This window comes from Phascolarctos cinereus, unplaced genomic scaffold (assembly GCF_003287225.1).
Source record: "Phascolarctos cinereus isolate Bilbo 61053 unplaced genomic scaffold, phaCin_HiC Scaffold_7;HRSCAF=346, whole genome shotgun sequence".
NCBI lineage: Eukaryota > Metazoa > Chordata > Mammalia > Diprotodontia > Phascolarctidae > Phascolarctos > Phascolarctos cinereus.
The window spans coordinates 62,294,570-62,318,757 of record NW_027556180.1 but is presented as its reverse complement, the minus strand read 5'-3'; the positions used below and the strand labels follow the sequence as shown (position 1 = coordinate 62,318,757).

Below are 24,188 nucleotides of genomic sequence, written 5' to 3'. Positions count from 1 at the left end.
AATAGAGTTTCTTCTTAAACTTTGACCCAGTTTTCTCTCAGAAAATGGCCAGACCTTTGTATAAAAGATTTCAGGGCAGGGACACTTTGAGAATTGATAGTTAAAGACTGATAACAGTTTCTAATTCAGGTGTTATGAAAGACCTCAGATAAAAATATTGCTGTAATATTATTTTGTAGTATGTTGGGAAGGCTGCTATGCTTCCACATCTCCCTTCTTTGTTCCCAGCTCAAGACAATCTGAAACACCATCTATATTCATTACTCTCGAGATCTCTTTTTGTATCTGTAACAAGTAATAAGATAAAATTATTTTGGGTGGTCCATTATAAACACAGAACATTCTGCACCTTACTTTAATGAAGATAATACAGCAAAATAATGAAATGAATAGAACTGTTCCTGATGTGATAACAGTATATTAAATGGCATACATAAAAGGGTTGAAGGCATTGTCTTGACTATGAAGCAGGTTTCATCATTTGAGGTAGAGAAAGCAATATAATGAGTGGAGACAAAAGTGTAGTGTTCAAATTTACTTGAATCTCTAGCCTCTTAATCTCCTGAATGCTAGCAGAAGGCAATAAATGTTATTAGAGTTATCTGAGCTCAAGGTTGTCCAACTTAAAGGTATTTGGAACTTAGAAGTAGCATTGTTCTATTGGCCAGCCGACTAGCAGAACATTTGATCCTCTTAGGAAAGAGTATTAAAATAGATATTCCAAATTTATATAATGACTTTTTCCAATATAGCTGTAACGGGGAGAAAAATGCTTCCTAGTCTTTATTTAACCCAATAAATCTTACCATGTGCTGCAATTATATCTTTGTCTCAAATTTTTAAGCACACTGTGACAGAATAATTATAAAGGTCAGTAAATCCACGAATTCCTCATTCTACAACAAATTTTTTCTCTTTTTTCTTTTTTCTCTTTTTTAACATTTACTTTTAAATTCCAAATTTTCTCCCTCCCTCTAACCCCTTCCCCACCCACAGAGAAGGTAAGCAATATGATTCCCATGATGTATGCTACACCAAATATCTGACATAATTTCAGAAGCACTTATAAATTGATTGGGCTCTCTTGGTGACTGGATCTCATACACATCTCACCCAATCCCACATACATCCTTGCCAAGATCTTTGTGTCATGGCCCAGAGTCCCTTAATATAAATTTAGGAATAGACAGAACTCTCTGATATGGGGTTAAAAAGTAGGAAAGGATTTTTGGTTCTTCATTTTAAAATGTCAGGTCACCATTGATTAGTGAGATTATCTCATATGGCCTACAACTGGTCCTTCAAGAAATTCTAGACCTCAGAAAATGATCTGTTACCACTGGAGTATCTCATCCTGTTTGACTAGGAAAAAAGCCTGCAATGATATGGAACTCTCACTGGAGCTGATTCAGTTAGGTGCCTATCATAGGGACAGTTATCCCAAAAGTGTCCAATTAAATTCCCATTATCTCTTAGGCAGTAAGGATATTTAGATACTGGTCTAAGTGGTGCCACTCAGTTATTTGTCCTCTTGGATGAGAATGAGAGGGAAACAAAAGATTTTAATAGAGCATTGAACACTGCATTGACAACTATCTCCATTGCTATTATTTCCAAATTTTTGATTCTATAATAAGACAGGCAGATGGCCCTATTCCAATAAGACAATCCATATTAGGGACAGTGGCTATATCTATTCTCTTCCAAAATGCAATGATATGATTGTAAAGAATGATATGGTCATACAATGTAACAATTTGTACATTAGTCTAATAGGAATATTGTATGCCAGTATATACTCCCTAACAAATACCATAAGGCATAATATCTGTTCTAGAGTGGGACACCTACTTCTTTAGGATAGGAGATAAGGCCACTATCACAGTCACCTTATTCTCTTGTTTCCTCTTCCATAGATGCAAATATTTGTTTACAATGGAATATGTGAGCAGACAGGAAGACACATCTTTATGACTTCAAATCTTTCCTCAGACATTTACTAGCTGGGTGACCCTGGGCAAGTCACTTAACTCTGTTTGCCTCAGTTTCCTCATATGTAAAATGAGCTGGAGAATGAAATGGCAATTCACTCCAGTATCTTTGCCAAGAAATCCCAAAATGGGGTCACAAAGAGTCAGACACAACTGAACAACAATAACAAAACAACTGAACATAAGTTAACAAAAGAAAAACAATCCACTATGTATGCTGCTCTACTGGCTTAGTTTACTAACCTGCTCCTGGTACATGGGGCAGGTACAGGAGTATTGATATACTATTAAAGTTTTGAGCTTACCAAAGCCATTTGGGGACTGTAGAATACCAGTTCCCTCCTTGTTCACAGGGCATTATGTTAAGCAAGGGACCAAAGTAAGGAAAGATTATCTTAGGAGCAAATAGGCTGGTCTTATACAAGAGCAAGGTCTTCTAGACTGGCTAATAGAAACGAAGGAAGAAATAAGATAAAGTAATCATTGGCTAACCTTCCCATTCCATATTGGGATTGGTCTTTGTCTACACCTTCAACCTAGACCCAACTTTTCTAAAATTTCAAAAAAATGTAAAGGAAGGAGATTCAGCAGTGCCAGACCATTGTTGAAGTGTGAAGTGGATAATTTGAATTATTTTAAATTCAACTTTTCTTGTACAAAAAAACCAACGTGGCCAAAATTGGAAGGAAAGCAAAAAATGGGGAGAAAAAGACTTTCATAGACAATCTCTCAGACAGGATAGGATCGGGATGGAATACTGCTGTGATACAAGAAATGATGAGCTGGCTGGTTTAGAAAAACATAGAAAGACTTGGATCTATGAAGGAAGATGCTATCCATCTCTAGAGAAAGCACTAACAAATAGAAATATACATAGTATGGTCTTACCCATATGTATATGTGTGTACTATATATGTGTGTGTGTGTGCTTACAAATGTGTATGTATATGTATGTTATATGTACACTCACACACATACACGCACACACACATATATACATATATACATATTTGTGTTTAATTGTACTCTTCTCTAGAATGGGAAGGGGAGGGAGGGAGAAAAAAATAAAATAAAAAGTACACAACAGAAAACAAAAGAAAACCTAGAAGGAAGCACAGAAAAGCTAGGTTGCTTTGAAAACAATGAGTAGGATTTACTACAAATGTTTTCATGAAATGGAAATTTATTGTTTTATATTGAATCTTCTCTTAAGTTCTGCTATATATATAGAAATGTTCTCCTTTTTTCTTTTCTTGTTTTGTATTTTTGTTTAAATGAATTTTAAAAATAATTAAAAAAACTTTTCTCAAATTTCTCCACCCCATGTTAACATTACCTGTGTTCTGTTGTATTTTTAGTTATTATGTTAAATATTTCCCAATTACATTTTAATCTGGTTCAGTTATTAGGGAGGATTACAGCTGAAATGCACCCACTTCTACTGTGAATAATTTTCATGACTTATTTCTCCTTATTATACTCAAGGCATTTTCTCTTTTTCCATTTTGCTCCTTTCTCCTTTCTCCCTTCTCCCACAGAAAGCAGAATTACCTCCCAGGGCTGTTGAGAGCATAAAATGAGATAAAGGGTGAGATAAAGCAAGTGTAAACCTTTAACTGCTATACAAATATTAGATATTAGTACCACTTACAAATAAGTCCCTTAAGGTCCCACTAGGCAATTGTTAGTTAGCCTTCTTCCAGATACTGAATGTAGTTGGAATCACACAATTTTTGAGTTAGAAAGGCCATCAAGGTATAGATTTATAGCTGAAAGGGACCAAGAATTGATGTAGCCCAGGATCCTCTTTTTATAAATGAGGAAATGGAGGCCAAAAACAGTAAAGTGACTTGTCCGAGGGAGCACAGCAAGTTAGCAGCAGAATTAGGAGTACACTCAAATCTTCTGTGTCTCCATCTCAGGCTTACTCTACTTAATCATGTCATTAATAAAGTTGAAATGAATTCATATTACAAATCCAAACATTTAATTATATTTTTTAAAACTAAATTATATTTTTTAAAAACCCACTTTATTAATGAAGGTACTTACTCCATGCTTCTACCATGTATACTGGGTGAGATAGTGTTTAGATAAGATACAAACTCTATCATATGTCTATCAAATGTAATCTCTAGGACTCTAGTTAAAAGTTATTCCCTTAGTGAACAAGTTTCCACACTTACACTGATGAAATCACAAGTATGAACAATGACAACCACAAAAAAACATAGAACTACACAGGGAGATACAAGTAGAGGACTATGGGAAACCCAAGGACAAGAAAGGTCATTAATGGCTAAAGGATTCAGGGCAGGCTTCATGAAGAAGTAAACACCTAACTTGGGCTTTAAAGGAATCTTTAAAAAAAAAAAAAGCTGAATTAAAATCCTGCCTCTGATCAAAACTAGTTGTTTTGACTCTGGACAAGTCATTTACTCATTCCAAGTAACTCTCTGAGACAATCAGAGACAAACAGAAGGGTTGCTGATTTACATCAGCGGATATAGTTTCCACACTGGAAATTCTGTACATTGATTAAATCAAAATTCCAATTTCCTCCTCCCCTTCACCACTTAAAAAAAATTCAAAGCAATGTCTTCTATGACCGAGGTGTCACTCAGCCACGTGCTGCCCACCCCACTCCCATGTATGCCCCAACCAGATTAAATGTAACTGGGAAATATTTAACAAAACAAATAAAAATACAACAGAATTGAGATAATATTAATAAGTGGTTTTCTAAGTCAAGAAGCAGCCCACAGGGATCCTTGCATACAGTTTAATGGCTTGTCTTTCTATTTGAGTTTGACAGCATTGTTTTACAACATATGTTACTTTAAACTATATTCAAATACAGGAGGGATTATCATAGGCAGCTTCTTCCCAGATCAGCAGATCCAAACTATCCATGCCTTAGATTAAATGAATCCTAGAAAGTTGATACAAAAATTGAGAGATAAAGTGACTTTTCCAGAGTCACAAAGCTAGCAAGCAGCTGCAGAGGACTTGAACCCAGCTTTTCCAGGCTGCTTTATGCCGTTGTTATTATTCTTTAGTGGTGTTTAGTTGTGCTTAACTCTTTGTGACTCTATTTGGATTCTTGGCAGAGATACTGGAGTGGTTTGCCATTGCCTTCTCCAGCTCATTTTACAGATGAGGAAACTGAGTCAAACAGGGTGAAGTGACTTGTCCAGGGTCATACGGCTAGTAAATGTTTGAGGTCGGATTCGAACTCACGTCTTCCTGACTCCAGGTTAGGTGCTATCTACCGCACCACCCAGCTGCCCTCCTTTATGCTAGGCTGCCTCTATCTTCATGATAAATTTATTTATCCCCTCAATGGTGACAAGTGAGACAAATTTTGTCCTTAGGCAGAGCACTAAACTGCACTCTCAAGATGGTGTCTCAATTATTTTCTGTACAGGACTTGGGAAATATGGGAATTTCTCAAGTTTCAGTCAAGCACTATTAAATCATCAGTCAATACTTCCTAAGCAAGTGAAAATTGGCTCACTGGGTCTTGTGAACTTTTTAAAAAGCTGTCTATCCTACTGAAAGTATTTTCCCCCTTATTTTTAAGGGAAAGGAATGGGGGTCAGAAAGAAGGCTATCTAGCTGCTGACTACCTTTCAGAAATCCCCTAAAGCCAACTTTTAAAAGTTTATACACTTCTGTAAGTGATAAATGAGGTATGCAGACAGCATGTTAATTGAGAACCGAAGCTACCTAGGGGGAAGGTTAATCATTCTAGAAGGGAAATGGAACAGACTCAATTTCCTAATGGCTTGCCCCACTGTGAGAACCCCCATCCAATCTCATGACTCAAGGTCCAGGGATAATGCTTAATTTAGAGTTCTCGTGAAACAGTTCATCATGTCTAAAACTTTCTCACCAAAGGGATTGTTTTTGAAACTAAGACCGTGTGGTAAAGGAATGGGGAGCTGCAAGGGTTGGCATCTGCTTTCCAAAATGAATTATGGCACCAGATTTATAGCTAAGAGGGAACTTAGAGATCATTGTCTAGTCCAACCTCCTCTTTTTTCTAGATTAAGAAGTTGAAAGAGAGGTCAGGGGGCAGCTAGGTGGCACCATGGATAGAGCTCCAGCCTTGGAGTCAGGAGGACCTGAGTTCAAATCCAGCCTCAGACACTTGACACTTATTAGTTGTGTGACCCTGGGCAAGTCACTTTACCCACATTGCCTCACCAAAAATCCAAAGAGAGAGAGGGAGGGGGAGAGAGAGAGAGAGGGAGGGGAGAGAGAGAGAGAGAGAGAGAGAGAGAGAGAGAGAGAGAGAGAGAGAGAGAGAGAGAGAGAGGTCAAGTGAGTTGCCCAAGGTCACAGAGAAAGTAAGAGTCAGTGCCGGGTGATTCAAACCCATGCTACTCTGCCTCGCTCAATTATGTGGTAATTGAGCTCAGTTAAAAACTTTCCTCTTTCAGTCAGTTAGGGGTAAAGAAATGATGTTAAAGAATGTCAGGTCCTTTAGAGACTTGACTTTCTCTGATTACTCAACATCAACCAACATGATGTTTCTAAGGAAGAGAAAAATTCCAAGTGCTTCCCACAGAGATAATACTTCTTACAAGGCAGGGTCTTGATCATAGTATGACATTCCCCTTACTATTCAGAATCATTACTTTTACTGTACTTGACACTGAGTGAGAGTCCAGAGAGTGTTCAGAAAACACCATCGGGGTGCTTGAACCGATGGAGTTGGAAATGAACAAGGTGTATGGTTAGAAGAAATTCAAGCATAGAAGAACAGAAGAGTGTTCATTTCCATGAGAACCCTTGCTGAGGTCAGGTGGGTGCATGGAATAACGAGGGGTGGGTGGGTAAGGAGCCTGTAGCTTTCTCCTTTCTTGTAGCTGCACATAGCATTGCAAAAGGTCTAATACCTAGGCATCCAGGGAGGCCACAGTTACAGTTCTGCGCTGCAGGTAAACAATTGGTATGAGGGTAAAACACATAACATGGAGAGTAATAATAACAAAAGAGAAAGTGCAGGGGCCAGAAGTTAAAGGAAGTGATTGCAGTTGGAGAATTTGTTCCAGAAGGGACAACAGCAAGAAGTAGTTATTTAGGGAAAGAAGTTGTGGAAGCATATTAAAAATCACCTTTTTAATAAAACTGAAACTATTAAGAAATTGTATTTTCTTCTAAATTCCTTTGGAGAAGTCAAAGACAAAAAAAGCTTTCCTTAGGGGAATGGATTAAGGGTGATAACCAAACTTAACTCCAGTCTTGTGTACATCACTGCCTTTCCCACCCTTCAAGTGATTGGATTCCGACTCACCCAAGGTAAGCGCTCTCTTCCATTGAAAAGAAGTTCCTCCTATTCAGTTTAGATTCTCAGTAAAGATCTCTGGAAGAATCCTCATTGATTTCTCAAAAGAGGAGACCAAGAGGAATGGAATAATGGAATAATGACTTAGTTCCTCAATTATTTTCAGAATGGACTAATTGGCCTAGTGGATCAAGGCCAAGCCTGGAGTCAGGAAGACCTTAGTTCAAATTCAGCCTCAGACACTTACTAGCTGTGTGACCCTGGGCTAGTTACTTAACCCTTTTTGCCTCAATTCCTCATCTGTAGAATGGAAGAAGGAAATGGAAAACCATTCCAGTATTCCATGCTAAGAAAACCCTGAATGGGGTCATGAAGATTTGGACACGACTAAACAACAAGAAGAGAATTTGGGCATGGTAAAGAAAAGAGTATAAAATCTTTATCCCATCTTTATAACCTAGGTATAAAATCAATATTATCAGGAGTTTATGCAAGGCTATTATTTACATGCAAATGAAGCAAATTATAATATGATTAAGATAAATCAAGCAAATACTTACGGAATCACTGGGGAATGATATCTATTATTCATATTTTATACAAATGGCTCAGAACTGAGGGCTAAAAGAGTGCAGATTTGTCTTCAATTTCTATGTCTTATCAGAAGTAGAACTAGGTCTTAGATGTGGCTTTCCTGATCCCCAATCTGATAATTCTTTTTTCATCAATAACATTGCCTCCCCAAACCATATATCTCCTTCTAAACAGAGAAAATGACATGAATTTGCCTGGGAAGCAGTGTTAGACATCGAATTTTCAACATGTTGAAATGAATAGATGTCACTTTTAGGACAAATGCTAATAATATCTGAGACAAACTAGAGATGCTATTAAAGGTGCTGGGCCATAGACATGATGATACTTCATCAATAACACCTCACAGATAAATAGCAAATAAAACACTACAAATTGTTTTTTTAAAGAACAAAAATAAATAATATTTTGTTCTTAAGGAGAAAATATCTAAGAAATAATTCAGTTGTTGAATTCAGTCAGCACCTGCAAAGTCTCTAGCATGGCCAGCATAGTAATGGATATCAAGGGGCTGATGAATGATTCCTTGCTTTGGAAAGGGAAGATGAGAGCTGATGAAATGATTTAGGAGGCAGAGTTGGATGAAGAATTGTCTTTATGGCTAGATAAGGCTGATTACTGAGGGAATGGCAAATTGGGCCTGGATTGAAGATATCTCTCTATTCCTTGGACACAAATCACATTTTAGAGATTTCACTGTGGTATGAAAGGCCTTTTCTTCAATTGGGACTAAATAAAATGATAATATTCCTATTTCACAAGGCTCTATTCTGGTAGCACATTCTTTGGCAGTGTTAAATCTCGAGAATTCTTGTGATCTCAGAATTGGAAGGGAGAAATACAAGAAATAGAGGAAATCATGATTGCCAGTTTTTGAAGGTAATCTTCCTCAGGGAAGCTCAAACTCTCTAAATTAGAAAGATATGACCATATCTAGTTGTTCTTCAATATAATCGCTTTTACTTCTCTTCTTCCCTATTATACACACATATGTGTACGTTTGTATGCATATACATATATTTGTAAATATTTTAGATGGAAGATAGAAATATATATATATATATATATATATATACATCTCCAATTTTAGTTGACTGTATAAATGCTGCTTCTCTCTCTTTCCTTCTCTCTTTCTTGCCTTTATTTCTCTTCTTCCTCTTTTCCTATCTTTTTCCTTTCCTTTCCTTTCCTTTCCTTTCCTTTCCTTTCCTTTCCTTTCCTTTCCTTTCCTTTCCTTTCCTTTCCTTTCCATTGTTTTTACCTCTGTGTCTTCTCCATCTCTATGTCTGTCTCTACTTGTCTGTTTCTGTATCTGTCTTTGCCTATCTTCCTCATTTTCTCTCTCTAGTTTTTCCCTTGTCCCTAACCTTTCCTTATATCTACATATATGAGAGAAGAATATTGAAATATAAGGTTTCTTGCTTTAGGGAATTGTGGATTTCATTTTCATTTTCATGAATCCCTAATTCCTTACTGAGTACTTCCCAATGAGGTGATTGCTTCACTTAGTGAAGTAGGATGTTGAAGAAACTAGCTGAATAATTCAGTCGAAAGTATTTTGCCTACATAATCTGGAAAATTACCCCTTCCTCTGCTTTTCTAGTTAAAAACCTGGCCTCTCAGTTCTCATATTGGAATGACTCTCCACTGGGAAACTACAAAGGAAGCTGCCATAATTTTCTAATTCCTCTTGGGGTAGAAATGGCACTTACAACACTTGTTTCATTTAATTTCTGTGGCTCATTTGGAGAACTATCCAAAGGACTTGTGTCAATTGGATCCAGTTAAGACAGTCCTGATGGAAAGTTCATTTTATTTGCCGTAATTATTGGGCTGGTGACTCACACACGTGGCCAAAGAGACATTAATGCTTCCATCTGACTCTTGTTATGATTCTAATTGAGTGTAGTTACTGAGGAGGTTGTCATAATTAAATTGGTGGTGACCACATGTAGCCCAACATTCCCCCACCGATGTTAAAATACCTTATTTGCATTTGCTATGATGTTGAGCAAAGGACAAAATAGAACTCTGAAATCTCAATAATCATCATGATGAAACAACTAAAAGGATTAATTAAGAGAGTGCCTGTCTTGGAATCAGGAAGACCTGAGGTTGAGTCCTTCCTCAGACATGCATTAGCTATGTGACCTTGGCCAATTCATTTAGCCTTTCTCAGACACTGTTTCCTCATCCATAAAGTGGAAGTGATTGTAGCATCACAGATAACACCAAAGCCCTAGCTAAATGCTAGTTTTTATTATAATGATTGCAACACTCTTAAAGAGCCACGATTTTGTTAATATGGATGTTTTTTTCCACAGAAATAGAATGCAAGCCCACCATACCTTTATAGAATATCTTCATGAGATCCTATGTCCCCCATCTTCGCACACACAAATCGCCTGTTGTCTCCCTTTCGGATGATGAATTCAGCTGGCCTAGTCATCGGACATATGTGGTTCATCACTAGGGCAGTATTTTAAGTTTTAAAAGCCTGGTAGGGCCTTCCCAAGTTTGTGTCCAATTGCAATAGCCTTTAAGGACCAAAGGTTATCTCTCTACCTTCTCTAAGCATTGTAGTCACACTTTTTGTGAAACAGTAAGTGAATGATGATAGTGATATGAATAATCTTTTGTCTCTGTCCTGATTCACGATCTTCAACTATAATTATTGCTTTACCTGTGGATGGTAGGACCACCTGCTTAGAAATTGAATATTGCAGGTATATGATTCTGAGACATGTAACACCCCCCCCCCAAGGTCTCTACAATATCTCTTTTAAAGAGCAAATTTTATTTTGGTATCTTTGATACTCCAAAGATCAGTGACTCCATTAGTGGGCGTATTCTCAGCCTCTCTGTGACTGAGTTGAACATCTTTGTTAACTCCTGTGGCCAAACAGTTCATCACCTCTTGGCCAACATAGCAATACTCTGATATCTGATGCTGTGATATTAACTATCCGCAACAGTTGAACAGCAAGGAACTTCTCTTTCATTGGTGTTTCATGTCTGGTAACAGCAAAGTTGGTAAGATGTCCTTATCCAAGAAGCTCAAAATCTGATTTCCAAGTTTAATCATTGGTCCGACTACCATTAAAACACTGACACACTAATGAGAGCCTGAATATTTGTCACTCAGACTGGTATTTGCCCAGTGGTAAAGCAAATAAGACAACTAAATGGTGCAGCGGATAGAGCACCAGGCCTGGAGTCAGGAAGGCCTATGTTCAAATTTGACCTCAGACACTTACTAGCTGGGGGAACCCGGGCAAGTTACTTCATTCTATTTGCCTCAGTTTCCTCATCTGTAACAATGAGTGGGAGAAGGAAATGGCAAATCACTCCAGTATCTTTGACAAGAAAACCTCATACAGGGTCACTAAGAGTCAGACCAGACTGAAACAACTAAAAAATAACAACAACAAAGCAAAAGCAAATGTTGGTGTTAAAAGAACAGTATGGGAATAATGAATGGAGAAACTATCCTGACTGACGATAAAGAGATGCAGAACTCTGGTTGTATTTGTTTTTGTATAATAAACTTGGGTGGCTTTCAAATTATGATGGCTGTAGTTTTTGTATTTGTAGAAGCCACAAATTGTCAAAATGTGGCCAGCCTGGGAGTCTCTCTCTCTCTCTCTCTCTCTCTCTCTCTCTCTCTCTCTCTCTCTCTCTCTGTCTGTCTCCTTTCACTTTTTCTCTGACTCTCTGTTTCTCTTCTTTCTTTCCATATCTCTGTCTCTCTCTCTCTCTCATCTTCTCCCTCTGTGTGTGTCTCTGTCTCTCTGTCTCTGTGTCTGTGTTTGTCTCTCTCTGTCTCTCTCTTTCTGTCTCTCTCTTTCTCTCTGTCTCTGTCTCTCTCTCATCTTCTCCCTCTGTGTGTGTATGTCTCTGTCTCTCTGTCTCTGTGTCTCTGTCTCTCTCTTTTCTATTTCAGCAGCCAAAGGAAGATGGGTGGTTGTTAACGTGTATTACTTATTAACAGGTGAGAGAGGTTTTCTAATAATACTAACAAATTTAATTCGATAAGTGTTTGTGAAGAGCTTACTACGAGTGAAGCATTGTATTAAGTGTAGGAATACAGAGACAAAATGAAAAGTCATGCCTGCCCTCAAGAAGCTTGAATTCTATCGTATTTTCAATCAGTCTGGATTGTTAGGGAGGGGGATTAATCTAATTGGATGATCTAGCATTTTTCTCCTCAAATAGAGGTAGCATTTTGTGTCACCAAAAAATTCAATAATAAACAAGTAATTCATGTGATCCAATCAAAACGTCTTGGCTAAAAAACTTTAGCTTGAATTGATTTCATGCTTTTTTTTTCCAAACAAAACCTATTTAATTTTTTTTTTAATCACTGTCTTGCTACTCTGCAGTGTGAGATTTATCCTGGAGCTATTGTACCTTATTGGTTAAGTTAGTGAATTAAACAATTTCTCATCTGATTCAGCCTCCTAAAGACATTCTCTTGGCCATAAATGTGCTGCAAATGTTTAATGGCGAGTTACATCTGAGCTTCTCCTTATCAATTAGTATTTCACAGTTTGTGAGTATGGAAAAATAATTTTAAAATTCATTGCCAGCTTCTCCAGAGCATAATGTCTCTCTGCTTTTCACTGTTTGGTTTTCGAAGTTCTATAGTGATAAAATGGGGAAATGAGAATCCCAGATGAACTCCATTCAATCTCTTTAATCTACTCATAATAATCATGAAAAACCAGCAACCAGAGGTATCTGGGTAAAAATGTGATTTAAATACCATCGTTTTTTCTGAGCAGTTCTTAGAAAACTATTTTGCAATGAGACTGTCCCGATGTTTGTTGACAAACTTCAGTTGTGTAGAAACAAAATGTATGTATACAAATCCAAAACAATATCTAAATTTTGAAAAATATGCATGAAAGATCATTCAGCATGTTTTACAATGCTGGGCTTGAAGTACATTGTTAAATAGAGTTTTTACATATGTAAATATTATAAAAGCACTTAAATAAAACAATTCCTCTTTTCTACTGATGTCTATTGATTGAATGTTAGGCTGCGAGACTACAGGGCACAGTAAGATAGGATCTCTGACTTCAAGGACATGTATCAAAACCACAAGAACATTTCTCTAACTGGAAATATCTGAGCTCCAATGTGGAAGTTCCTTTCCTCAACCTCAAATACTTTGAAATATAGAGGGAGATAGGGTCAGCCAGGTGGTGAAGGGGATAGAGCAGTGGACTTGGAATCAGGAAGACTCCTCTTGCTGAGTTCAAATGCAGCCTCAGATACGTGCTAGCTGTGTGACCCTGGGCAAATCACTTAATCCTATTTGCCTCAGTTTCCTCATCTGTAGCTTGAGAAGAAAATGGCAAATCACTTCAGTATCTTTGCAAAGAAAATCCCAAATGGGGTCGTGAAGAGTTGGATACAACGGAACAGCAAATAGAGGGAGATAATATGAAGAATTGGGCAGTGTCCATAAATGTTTGAGCAGCAAAGGAAATTGATACTACATTTTTAGCATTTGTGTGTATTTTTCTGACGCCGCATCAGTCAAGGGAAAGACACATTCAACATTTTCCAGCATTCTGCATCTCCTATGTCCTACTACTGTCATCCAAGATCTTGTATGTCCAGTGCCCTTGGTCAAAATGTCACTTCCCCCTAATGTATCCAGGCCCCAACTCTTTTCCCATCTCTGACAAGAAGTTCAGTAAGTAACCAATTCAAATAATTTATATTAGACAAATTAACAAACTCTTACCATTTCTCTTTATACTGATAGATAGATGCATATATATAGATATATGCCCATAGGTATACATACATACATATGTGCATATATGTGTATCTATATCTATAATTTGGGCTGTGGGGGGGGTGTGAGTCAGGGAAGCACTTGGACCCAGTCATGGTTTCTCACAGATTAAGTTTCAACACATAACCAGGGTTTACCAGCACCTACCTGATCCTGCTATTCATAACTTCTCTTCCAAACACTGAATTTTCTTAAACGTTTGTTATTGTTTTCCAGTCATGTCTGGCTCTTTGTGACCCAACTTGAGGTTTTCTTGGCAAAGATACTGGACTGGGTTGCCATTTCCCTCTCCAGCTTGCTTTACAGATGAGGAAACTGAGACCAACAGAGTAAAGTGACTTGCCCAGAGTCACACAACTAGTAAGATGAGTCTTCCTGATTCCAGGTTGGCACTCTATCTACTATGCCGCCTAGCTGCCCCCTTCTTAACCATAACTCTTCCCTAATTATTTTTTTCTGAGCTTCCTTTATTGAATTCTCTCAAATCAAATGCTCCTTAGTATAACACTAACTCTTAAGTCTATAATCTTTCTTTCCCAGACTATTTTCCCTCCACTTGATGACCAAAATATAAGCCCTTGGGCCACTTCCTGATGCCTTTATGGATGGTAAATCTTGCTCAGCTGTGTGCTCCTGAAACCATGGATGTACAACTATTCCTGATCTAAAGAATGGCCCCATGGCATCTTCAATGTCAAACACCTTGTCACAGGCTGAATAAGCTGTCAATAGGCATTAGGTCAACCAAAATCAATGTGACAACCAATGAAAACAACTGCAGACTGGCCTGATGCTTTTTGACAGCTAGGTGCCCATCATTAAAATGACTTCTTTTGGGGAAAGCTATCATGAAAAAAAGTATATTCTATAAGGAGCAGTAAACTAGACTATTAGCTCCCACTAGCACACCAATCCAAAATCATTATCACTATTACCTACCAAAATTTTGAAAGAAAGGAACCCAAGATAGGTAAAGTTTGAAAAGACAATAATTAAAGAGAAGGTAAGGTTGAAAATATGATGTTCTAAAGACTTTCCTGGTCCCACAGTTGCTGGTATACCCTTTATCCCCAAACTATTTTGTATTGATTACATTGATATTGATATTTTGTGTTTTTAGTTATATATGTATTATCTTTCCCATTAGAATGGATGCTCCCCAAGGTCAGGAACAGTTTCATGTGGTCTTTGTATCTCTCATGCTTAGCACAGTGTCTGACATGTAATCAGTAAGCCTTTAAATGTTTGTTGATTAATTGATTCCTTCGAGAAATCATATTTACAATGAATTGGGTTCAACTGCATCCCTGACTCACACCCCACCATGGCCTAAATAACAACAACAACAAAAAAAAACCCCACCACAGCCTAAATTATATAGACACACACACATACACATGTGTGTGTGTATATGTATGTATACATATGTGTATCTGTATCTACTAAGTTGTATATACAACTAATCTGAGGGACTGCAAAGAAAAGCAAAGTGAGGAGATCGAGGTTAGTAACAATAATAGGCAACAAAAGGAGAGAAATGAGCCAATTTTGCCCATTTAATGATTTTCTGTGGTATGGCCCTGTTCCTCCTTTGCCATTCCCTCACATCAGACTTAAGTTGATATTTTGGGCCACCTAGTTTCTCCTTAATTACTCTGCTATGTTCTTTCAGAATTACAAGGAACAATGAGAAGAATTTTCTTCCATGGCATGAATTTTTCTGGCCTCTTGTGACATTTCCAGATTTAGAACCTCTCTTCTTTCTCTACCTTGGCTCATTCTGTGTGGCTTTGAGGACAGAATGCTGGTGCTGGAGACAGCATGAACTCTATCTGAATCTCGCCTCAGACATTTGCTAGCTGTGTGGCCCTAAGCAAATCACTTAACTTCCCTCATCTGTCAAATGGAAATCATACTAGCTTCTACCTCACAAGGTTATTGGGAGCTAGTATTTCTGTGCTGCTTTGAAGTTTTCAAAGTACTTTATACCTGTTATATCATTTGATCCTCAAATCCCCCTGTGAGTTAAGGGCTGTTATTACCTCTATTTTACAGATGAAGAAACTGAGGCTGAGAAAGGTGAAGTGTTTTACCAAGGGTCATACAGCTAAGAAAACCTTTAAGGCAGGATTCAAACTCAAGTCAGGGGCAGCTAGGTGGAACAGTGGATAGAGCTAGGACCTGGGATCAGCAAGACCCATCTTCTGAAGTTGAAATTTGGCCTCAGACACTTACTAGGTGAGTGACCTGGTCAAGTCACTTCACCATTTCCTCAATTTCCTCATTTGTAAAATGAGCTGGAGAAGGAAATGGCAAACCATATCAGTATCTTTGCCAAGAAATCCCCAAATGGGGTCATGAAGAATCAGACACAACCAAAACAACTGAACAACAACAATAATCTCAAATTACCATGACTTTGTGCCTACTGCATTGTCCACTGAGTCATCTAGCTGGGAGGATCAAATGAGATAATATTTTTTGCATCTTAAGTATCAAACACTTAATAAAAGCTTGTTTCTTTCAATGATTCATCAAGTGTATCACAAACCTTAATGTGATGTATGTGTGTGTATATATATATATATATATATATATATATATATATATATATATATATATATATATATATATATATATATATATATATATATATACTTACCAACATTATTATTAATTTCCAATTTAGCAGGTGTAAGGCTACTTCCACTTCTTCTTCCTTCCCAACCCACCTCCAGACTACTAATTTTTTATATGTCTTTTCAGATTTTTTTTCCAGATTTTCATTTTAATATTGGAGGATTAAAAATACCTGTGTCTTCCTTTGTGATTGTGTTTATCACTATGTCCACCATGGAGAAAAATCCTAGCTCAAGTGATACTAATGTCTGTCACAGGGAATGACAGTTATGTCAGTCACAGGGAACAAAGACACAGATTTTTTTTGGTCTTTTTATTTATCAATAGCCTTAAGGCTGTTTAAAGGTGTTGCCATCAAATTTGTCTCAGTGTCAGTAACAAAAGTCCTCTCTAGAAGCCTTCTTTGCCAGGAGCATGATAAACTGGTATGAAGGGAAGACACCTATTTGTATCCAAGATGCCTGCTAAACTACTAAAATATGTGTTTACCTCCCTCCCTTTTCAAAAGGAGCCTGTTTAAGTGGAAAATTACCTGTGGTCTATTCAAAGCCCATTTTCACCTCCATTAAGCATATTTTCTCTTGTCCTTACTTTGCTTCCTTGTGTTCTTTAATTTGCTGACAAAGAGTCACAATCTTTGGTGCCCACTACCTTGGCAGATGATGAGATGACTCTGCTCTATTTGTCAGGATAGACTTTGGGCACCAAAAGAAAGAGCTATGTGATGAAATCCAGCCAAGTTGATTATAACTAGAAAATTTGCAGAGTAATTGCTTATTTAATATTGAGCCTCACCTCCCCCATTCCCTTTGGAGTAGCTCACAACTGGTTTTACCTAATTGGGCTTCTAATATTAAAAATGCCAGGATTTTCTCCTTCAAGATGGATTCTTCTTATGTATAGTATGACAGCCAGCTCTTGTATATCAACATAATAAGTCAAATTGTGCCTGGGGCAATCAGAGTAGATGTCAAAGACATCTGGAAAGACTGACACCATCCTTCAAAGTTCCTTGATTCACTTAGCTAGGTGGCACAGTGGATAGAACACTGTGTCTTGAGTCAGGAAGGCCTCAATTCAAATCTGACCTCTGACACTTACTAGCTGTGAGTTCCTGAACAAGTCATTTCACCTCTGTTTGTCTCATAGTCTTCAACTGTAAATTGGGAGTCATGATAGCCCCTATTTCCCAGGGTTATTGTGAGGATCAAATGAGATAATATTTGTAAAGTGCCTGGCACAAAACAAACCCTTGATAAATGCTTGTTTCCTTCAATGATCCATGAAATTACTTTGATGAGGAGAAATAAATCTTTCATTTCTCTCCTAGAAATGAAGCAAATGCAAATATTCCTGGGAGAGGTGAAACACTGACTTAAATTCAAACTAAAGTGAAGTGATCCCAGTTTCTTTCTTTTTGCTGATTTTTACAGGGGGAACACTCCCAGACACCAGGGAGACACTGGTTGCCTGAATGAAGGGATAAAAAGATACAAATGGAGACATCAAAGGTTTCAGAATTTGGACTAGAGTTGTGTTTGAGAAGAATCAAGAAGTCACACTGAGCAGCCACAGAAGATAGGTCCCACATAGGTAGAATCTTGGTCACACTTGTAGGACCTTGGTTAGAGAAGACAGAAGTGGTTGGCTATATCCCTGCATCTGATGTCTCAGAGACAATAAGAGTACCTTTCTAAAAGACTTCAGTCATGAGGATGGAGGAAGTTCTTACAAGTTACATGAAACATCTTCCCATGCAGGAATGTAAACAGTTTAACCTCATTGAGTTCTTTATAATTTCTTTTTCATGTTTACCTTTCTATGATTTTCATGAGTCTTGTGTTTGAATGTCACATTTTCTGTTCGGCTCTGGGCTTTTCTTGAGGACTAGTTGGAAGTCCTCTATTTCATTAAATATCCATTTTTCCCCCTGAAGGATTATACTTAGTTTTGCTAGACAGGTTATTCTAGATTGTAATCCTAGCTCCTTTGTCTTCCAGAATATCGTATTCCAAGCCCTCCATTCCTTTAATGTGGAAGCTGCTAAATCTTGTATGATCCTGACTGTGTCTCCACGATATTTGAATTATTTTTTTCTGACTATTTGCAATATTTTTTCCTTGACCTGGGAGCTCTGGAATTTGGTTGTAATATTTATGGGAGTTTTCATTTTGGGATCTCTTTCAGAAGGTGATTGGTGGACTCTTTCAATTTCTATTTTGCCCTCTGAATCTAAGATTTCAGGGCAGTTTTCTTTGACAATTTCTTGAAATCAGTCTCTTTTTTTTTTATCATGGCTTTCAGGTATGCCAATAATTTTAAAATTATCTCTCCTTGATCCATTTTTTCAGGTCAGTTGTTTTTCAATGAGATAATTCACATTTTCTTCTTTTTAAATTCTTTTAACTTTGTTTTTTTGTTTGTTTGTTTCTTGAAGTTTCAGAGTCATTACCTTCCACTTGCCCAATTCTAATTTCTAAGGAATTATTTTTTTTTCAGTGAGCTTTTGTATTTCCTTTTCCATTTGGCCAATTCTGCTTTTTAAGGTTTTTCTTCACTATTTGTCATGCCTCTTTTTTTTTTCCTGCTCAAGAGTTGGTGTTTATTGGCCAAAGCTACCATTCACCCCACCACCCCATAGCCAATAGCCTGAGAACATCCAGCTTTGGGGCATTGCCAGAGTCACTGAGATACTCCCCCAAATAATTACAAAAGTAAGAAAAATATGTTTCCCTCCCTCATAATGGAAAACCCATAATTTATCCTAAAAACAGTCCAAGCAGAGCTGGAATGAGAGTGGGGGCAGCCAGGCCCCCAACCCCCCCCCATGACATCTTCCAGATGGTAAGTGAAGCTGTAAGGATGCCAGCCACCAAGATGATAACTGTCTGTTAGGTTGGTGTCCCAAAGTAAGAGAGGAGGCCGTCCCAGCCACCTTGCTCCTGGATCCAGGTGAGCAGCCGTTTTCACAGGAAGTCTAGGGTCCAGCCCATGATGGTTCAGATCAGTTCCGGGACCTTGGTGCAGAAAGCCTTGAGCACAAGCTTACTGGCAAAGTAGAATAGGGCCATGACCCCACCCTAGTTGAAGTTTCTGTTGGAGAACATCTCGGTGGCCACTCAGAAGAAGACCTCCCGGGTAGAGTCAGTCTCCATGGCTGCGATCATCCTCTGCAGCTCCAAGTTGCTGTCCAGCTTGTCCCTGATCCTGTGCAGCCACTTGGTCAGCCACTTGGTCCGAGGGTCCAAGGGCAGTGGGGCCGAGTCTCCCATGGAACCCAGCTTGGGGGCACCCCTGGCCACCTGGCTTGTGAGGTCCTGGATGAACCCCTGCAGCAGCATGCCCAAGTTGTCATGATCTGCTCTCTGCTGGTGGCCTCTGTATTACCCCCATCTCAAGGCTGCTCCCTAGAGCCACTTATCGGGCAGCTGCTGTTGCTGCCGCCTCCTCTGTCTGGGTGCACCAGGAGATGGAGAGGTGCCCCATGCCTCTTTTTCTAAACCAAGCTGTTAGTCGTTTTCATAATTTTCTTGCATCACTCTCATTTCTTTTCCCAATTTTTCCTCTGCCACTCTTACATCTTTCTTTAACTCTTTTAGGAATTCTTGTTTGGCTTGGGCCCAAGTAGCATTTTTATTTGAGATTTTGTTTTTAGCTGTTTCCACGTTATTTTCTTCTAAGTTTATGTCTTGGTATTCCCTGACACCACAGAAGCCTTTTATGGTCAAGTTCTTTTTTTATTGTTTGCTTATTTTTCTAGCCTATTTTTTCATGTTGAACTTTATCTTAAAGTTGGGTTTTGCTCACCTGGGGCTGGAGAGGAACTGTACCAAGCTTCTGACTTTTTCAGGCTGCTGTTTTCAGAGCTAGTTCTAGTGGTTTGCAAGTTTTCAACGCTTCCAAAGTGTTGTGATCCAGGGAGAGATGTGGACACTGCTCTTCTGGTCTGCTTCTGGTCTTCACCTAAGAAGGGCCCCTGCTCTGTAAGTCCTAGTACTCCTCTTTTCCCTGGAACTGTGACTAGGACCTCTGCTCTCTTGTGACCAGTCACAAATGGTCCTCTACACCCTGGAACTGATATTCAGAACTGCTTACAAGCTATAAAGTTGCCAATCAGTGCCAGCTGCACCCAGTGCCAACAAAGAGTCACTTGTAATTTCTTTCTGACCAGCTGTTTGATCCTCCTATAAGTTAGACTGAATTGTCTTTAAAGAAGCAAGGAGGAGGGGCAGTTAGGTAGCACAGTGGATAGAGCATCCCCCTGAAGTCAGATGGACTTGAGTTCAAATATAGCCTCAGGCACTTGACACTTACTAACTGCATGACCCTGAATAAGTCACTTAACCCCATTACCTAGCCAAAAATAAATAAATTTTAAAAAAAAAGAAGCAAAGAAGCCAACTTGTGCCTTGATCAATGTTATAGCTTTACTGATTCTTTTACGGTTGAGTAAATTTTTCTGTTAAGTGTTTATAGTTCATAAATTTCACTGCATTCCAATTCCAAACCTGAACCTCTACATTTGTCTAGTCTAGAGGAAAATTTCCTTCCTAACCCCTTCAGTCTGACAGTCAAAGATGTTTTAGCCACTTTATTGGAATTATTCCAAATTACTTTCTAGAATGATTGTATTTATTCAAAGTACACCAACAATGTCTTTCCACAGCCCCCTCCATTATGAATTTATTTTGATCTTTTGTTATCTTTGACCATTTGATGGTATTTAGATACAGCTCCAGTGTCGTTTTGATTTGTATTATTATTATTATTATTATTAGTGATTAGGAGCATTCTTTCATGTGGCATGTAAAAGTAGTTTTTGAAAGTTACCACATTGGGGGCAGCAAGGTGGCACAGTGGATAGAGCACCAGCCCTGGCTTTGGGACCTGAGTTCAAATCTGGCCTCAGACACAAAACACTTACTAGCTGTGTGACCCTGGGCCAGTCATTTAATCCCATTGCCTAGCCAAAAAAAAAGAAAAGAAAAGAAAAAGAAAGTTACCACATGACCTTGTCAATTTCTTAGAAGTATACTTAAATTGCAGCTAATTAAGAGTTACTTAGGTACTTAGATCCTAACCCCTGCAGTCTTTGGATTCCAGTACCACTTCCCTTTGCCCCTCCTCCAAACCAGGATTCTCAGCAAGGAAGCATCAGATATTCACTCTGACCAACTCATCCTTCTCGTGTATCAGTCACCTCACCATGTCTTGAACTAAATTTGACATTTTAAAGGCTATTTCAGAATACATATCGTGAACCAATTTGCCATTTTCGAGGACCCAACATCAGACAGACCCAACTAGAAAATGCCACCCAAAGATCATTTGTTCTTAACTTGACAACTTCTAACAGGTGGATAGAGAGGTTAGACTTGAAGAAAGAAGAATAACTAGGAGTAGGCTCTTTGCCACAGGTTTGTTTTTTTTTACTCCTGACAATTCAATGGCAACCATCTATTAAGCAGACACATTGCACAAAACACTGTGCACTACATGGGGGACACAGAGATGAACCAGGGGTCTGTCTGGATGCTTTTTCCCCCCCTTTTCCTTGTCCTCCAGGTCTCTTCCTCAACAGCTCAAAGGAAGAATTTCTGAAATTCCTGTTTTGTGATCACTGGAGGTAAGATAAAGAAGACACACCAAGAGTGATCAAAAAATAACACTACAGGATCTGGGTATACTGTATAACTAATTATCTATAGTGATATCACATTTTTGAAAGGAACTAAATTACACAGAATTTTTAAAAAATCAAGCACAACACATTGACATGTTTTGACATTGGGGCCAACTTTATTGGCATGACACAGCGTAAATATGTGCAAAAGACCACAGCCATTTGATTAAATATGACAAACATTTGTTAAATGCCAACTTCATGCAAGGCACTGTGTTAGTGCTGGGATCAGTAATTTAAAAAAATGAAATAATCACTGTATTCAAGGAACTTGTAATCTACTGGGTATGTGGAATATGCCTCTGTGCCCCCTACAATGTGTATGTCCCTGCATGAATGCAATGTTCTGTATGTAGTAGCAGGATATTATTTAGATCAGGAAGAAAGTTAAGAGATATCCATTCCAGCCCCCTATATTCTCAAGAAATGGTGAATGATTGAACTGAATGAATGAATGAATGAATGAATGCAGTGATTGAAAGTTATATAAATGAATATCCCCCTCCCCCAAGAAGAACCTTCTAAGGAAGAGAGGGAACCAGATCGGGGAGAGATTTTGTAAGAAAATTTTACTATAATGGAAAAAGCACTAGGTTGTTTGTTTGTTTGCTTTTAATTCTCAAAAGCTGAGTTTTAATTTTGTTGGTAAATTACATTCTCCCTGTGAGCCTTGATTTTGTTCATTTGAAAAATAGAAATAATAATGTTTATACTACCCACTTCACAAAGTTTTAATGAGGAAAAATGCCTTGCAGATCTTATAAGGATATAGAAATATGAGTTGTCATCACTATATTTCCCAGATTCCTTGATGAATGTAGGACTGGACACTAGAGAGTTAAGAAATTATCTTTCTCCCCCTAAATAAAGAAGATTCTGAACTCACACACCCCTGACCACCCAGTGATAGTGACTTCCCTACATTTTAGGGTAGAGTTTCAGGAACAGCTAACTAGAAAAAATTGTGAAGGAGATAAGATTTATCTTTCGGTCCCCATTATCTACTCACCACATCTCTCCCATACCAGGTAACCAATCCCCTTATGTTGGCCCATGGCTGCACAACTATGCTCAAGACTTTTTTACCTTATCTCTTCTCCTATGTTACCTATCTTGTGTTTTATTCCCTCCTTAGAAATCTTCTTAACTAATGGCTTCATATATTAACTTAGAAGTTCCTGTATTTTAATCTAACAGAATGTAAACTCCTTAAGACAAATGTTATCTCACTTCTATATTTGCATTTCCAGCTCCTTCACAGTGTCTGGAACATAGTAGGTGGTTAATAAATGCATGCTGTTTATTAAATTGATTCATTGTCAAAAGAAGTCATTATCTTAATCCAAAAACCAAAGCTCTGGTGGCAAGAATTTCCTGGAACAATGGAGCTAGAAGGGATCTTAGATACCCCCTTCATTTCTCGAGATGAGTAAATTGAATTTCAAATATGTTAAGTGATTTGATTAAGTCACACAGCTTATGAAACACAAAGCAGGAACTAGAACCAGGGCTACCGAGTCACAAGTGCTTTTCCCACCTGGTCTAAAATAGAATTATTTGAGTATATTAATTACAGAATGGCTGAAACAAGTTGTGGTATATGATTGCGATGTCATAAGAAATGATGAGCTCAGTGGTCTTAGAAAAAATATGGAAAGACTTGCATGAAATAATGAAGAACAAAATTGGCGGAACCAAGAGAACATTGTATACAGTAACAGCAATGCTATTTTAAGAATGACTTCGAATGAATAAGTCATTTTGACTATTATAAATACCCAAATTAACAATAAACACATATGAAGAAAGATGGTATCTGCATACAGAGAAAGAATTGATAAATAGAGGTATGTATTTTACATATATACACACCTATTTGTATTCTAATGATAGCCATCTCTAGGGTGGGGGAGAGGGAAGGAAAAAAAGAAATTTACATGACATTTTTATCATATAGTTAAAAGGAATAGCAAGTTGTACATAATAAATTTGCAGTTTTGTGTACAATCAATTTTTTATTATACTGTGTTATAGAAATTATTGTTTTATTCCATAAATTAAAAAGTAAAATAATTTTAAAGAAAACTTTGAGTGAATAATCATTTTTACTGTCATAAATACCCAAATTAACTACAAAGGACATATGAAGGAAACCACTATCTGCATCCAGTGAAA

The 24,188-nt window shown here is 37.9% G+C and overlaps 1 pseudogene; it reads right to left on the bottom strand.

Annotated features, from left to right (window-relative positions):
• Positions 1-19,089: 19,089 nt before the first annotated feature.
• Positions 19,090-23,068, bottom strand: LOC110219448 (apoptosis regulator BAX pseudogene; annotated as a pseudogene).
• Positions 23,069-24,188: the final 1,120 nt, after the last annotated feature.